The 3,654-nt window shown below is 46.1% G+C and overlaps 1 pseudogene; it reads left to right on the forward strand.

Annotated features, from left to right (window-relative positions):
• The first annotated feature begins 239 nt into the window (after nucleotides 1-239).
• Nucleotides 240-2,369, forward strand: LOC138526297 (growth hormone receptor pseudogene; annotated as a pseudogene).
• The last annotated feature ends 1,285 nt before the right edge of the window (nucleotides 2,370-3,654 follow it).

The following is a 3,654-nucleotide window of genomic DNA, read 5'->3' on the forward strand; positions in this document are numbered from 1 at the left end:
CAGTCAACACTTCTTATTTACGCCGAAAGCCGCCATGCTGACATATTTAAAAATGAGACGCCTATTCACCGGTTGGCCAAAAGATTCACGCGCTCGGTCATGTAAAATGAAGTCATGCTGTTCGGCACATGCCACAAAAGCGTGGCAGGTGGCGCTAACTCGACGCGTTGTTTCCCTGAGCGGCTAGCCGTAGCCCGTGCCTGAGAGCTCTGCTGCGCCCTTTGCTGCAGTGCTCGCTGCTGCGCCTGCGCCTCGCGCTCTGCTGCCGCCAAAGAGGAATCGTACTCTTGGAGGAATTTGATGTGCTGCCGTGACAGCTGCGCCGAGTGGCTCGCGAGCAGCGATACCTCCCTGTCCACAATCGACGCGCGATACGCTTGGACATCCGGGTAGCCGGAAAGGACCAATGCCTGGAGCAATGGCTCTGCTGCTGTTATCGTTTGCTTTGGGATTGGTGGTCAGAAATCGTGCCCTCTCCAGCACCCATGTGGTCTCCTCGGGACATCCCCGCTTCACCAACTGCAGGTCACCAGAGCTGGAAACCTTTACTTGCCACTGGACGGCTGGGGATTTTCACAACTTAACGGGCGCAATTAAAGTCATCTTCATGCTCAGGAGTGACCTAGTATGGAGGGAGTGCCCTGATTATGAATCTGCTGGCCAAAATAGCTGTCACTTCAACTCATCCTACGCCTCCATTGGGCCTGGATATTGCCTTCAGCTAGTGCACCAGAACACCTCCCTCGACGAATATTGTTTCAACGTGGAAGACATATTTCAACCAGATCCACCATCCGGCCTCAACTGGACTTTACTAAACCACAGTCTAGCGGGGGTCGACGCCAATGTCCTAGTAAGCTGGAAGTCGCCGGCTTTCGCTGACCGCCTCAGATGGATTGACCTCGTTTATGAACTCCAGTACAAAGACATCAACGAGACGGATTGGAATATACTGGACACCGCCAATTCAACCGCGGTCGCTGTGGACTTTTTAAGGGCGGACCGGGAATATGAAATTCGAGTAAGGTGCCGTGGTACTCACTTTGGAAACTTTGGGGAATTTAGTGACATCCATTACGTGTCCTTTGCCCAAATTTCTCCCGGGCATTTGCTTGATGACCAAGAATTTCCCTGGCCGCTTTTTATCATCTTTGGAACGCTCGCCGGGGCGGCAGTATTGCTCCTGATTCGTTTCTCTAAGCAGCAGCGTTTCCGATCCTGCGCCAAGCGAAAAAGTACGCAAAGAAATTCTGGTGGAAATATTTAAAGCTGATTGTTCTACATCCTGGGTCTGCAACTTTGGGCTCTCCAGATGTCTTGGACTACAACTCTACTCAACCCTACGCAGCCTACTCAAAGGTGAGGGATCATGGGAGTCATTGCCCAAAACATCTGGAAAGGTCCAGGTTGCAGACCCCTGTACTACATGAAGGACATAGTACCAAATCTGGAGGAAGTATGTTCCCTGTTGCACCAGTACTGCTAAGCATGTGCTTTCTTCAGTGCTGTAAATGGGCGATACTGCATTTCTCAACAAGGGGAAACTATGCATTTAACATCACCGGTACGTCTCGAAAGCACATAGCAATTTTTTCCATTTCAGGAATTGGCTATAATGCAACCAATGACTGCAATACAGAAATATTAGCATTGAAATCTTAAAAACTGCACTGCTTCCATTAGTGTCTATTTAAGTGAACTATTTGGGGGTGTGCATTGTTTTTCATTTCCTGTCTTGGTACAGCATGTTATCATCATAGAAACCCAGTCTGTAACACGTTTCATAAATATCACCATCGCAGATGTCACATGTGTGTTTAGGCCAGTGCGTCCTTGTACATTTTCTTTTAATTGGCCTCTCGTCCTATTTCTGTGTCTACAGAGAGGGCCTGATTCACAAAAGCCTTTTTCAATGGGATCAGTGCATTTTTCTCATTGAAGAAGGCTGCCTGAATCAGGTCCAAAGTGTTCTGTGGCTGTAACTGGAGGTTTGGCCGCAGTAGATTTCATCGATGGAGAAATGGTCGAATTTTGTAAGCCGCAGTTTACCTCAAATGTATTTGGGGGTGGGCTAGGGTAACAATAAAGGCAGAACGGTTTGTGGGAATTTTGTGGGGTACTCACCTGCATACATTTGTGGTAAAATGTCCTTAAAGAAAAAACAAATTTGACCAATTCTGCCTCGATGAAATACATTCGGCCAGATCACACAGAACATTAGAACATTCTGTGGCAGGACCTAGCCTCTAAACGTAAAGTTGTGTTGTTCCTTACCCTGCAAAGACTGTGTTTTTTGTATCTTGGACTCCAAGCACTTGTCATGTATGGAGAAAAAACTGTGGAATAAATGTTGCACGTTACATAACTTTCCATTGTGTCCAAAGGGGATGCATGATTTGTCTCAGGAGGGTGATTGCAAATTATGCAATACTGCGCTGCTGAGTTTTTGGTAATTTATTCGGTCTGTAATCCTTCTTTTCATCTTCAGCGCTGCATTCACCGAAGCGCGGCAAAACCCCATTGGAAAACGCTCTGTGGATTAGGCCCATAATCTCTATTTTGCACAAGACTGAAAATTCGACTGGTCCCTGTATTTCTGGGAGCAGATGACACACATTGCATGAGCGACGAGTAGTATTGCTCCAAAGGAAGGCCATTTTGCACCGGTATAACGATGTTTGGAAAAAACATCTGCACTGACCTATAAGTTAACCATCTATATTTTGATTGACTGACCAGTTCACAGAAGGTATATTGCGCCAGTCATTCTATGCAAGTCAGTTTCAAATCGCCCGGCATCCATGCAAATTTAGTAGCACACTGGCAATCTATGTTACCTGTCCTATGATGTCTGTATGTGCCATTGCAAACAAAAAACACACCTAAGTACATGCCGAAAGGATGTCAAAGACAAGCTCTTCTTAAATGACCTACAGCAAAATTACACTGGAAATAGATTCTGGATGCACTTTCAGTTTATCGTATTTGTTTTATGATTCTTGGGACAAAAACAGCTTTACAGTTTGAAGCATGTGCCTTAATACACCTTACATCACAAATTACATCATCTCTGGCCATTATACCGGAGAGGTATGGGAGAGGCACCCCCTAGCATTTAGGGAACTTCAGAGAGGGCCTCCCAACTGTATTGCTAATCTAGTTGTCATCTGATGTCTCACCTGCCTCCAGACTGAAGGCAACATAGCCTCCGAGACAGGCCAGAACGGGAAAACACATCCTTTGCAAAGCCACGTATCGGCTGCCAGAACGGTATTACCCTTTTTTGCCGAATTTATTTGCTGCCTTTTTTGCCATTGTTTTTTTTTACTGCAAACATATAAATGGAGGGGCGTGGGAGGGGTTGGGTTAGATATATAGAAAGCAGGGTGGGAAGATGGGTAAAAGGGACACAGGAGTATCCACCAGTTTTTTTTTGTTGCAGTAAAAAGAGATAAAATCGGCCAAAAGAATCGTACGAAAATGTCATTCGACAAAAAACCTCAGGATATCTCATGCATGCGCTAGAACGGCCCTAGCACACTTGCTATCACATTTGCTTTCAGTTTGCTGGACTTGACAAGGAAAGGGTTGCGTGGGGAAAAACTCAACTGGGGGGACGTTACGTGATGTAATGGACCCCCATCTCTTTCACAT

The sequence above is a fragment of the Ambystoma mexicanum genome, chromosome 7p (genome assembly GCF_040938575.1).
Source record: "Ambystoma mexicanum isolate Mex_15411 chromosome 7p, UKY_AmexF1_1, whole genome shotgun sequence".
Lineage (NCBI taxonomy): Eukaryota > Metazoa > Chordata > Amphibia > Caudata > Ambystomatidae > Ambystoma > Ambystoma mexicanum.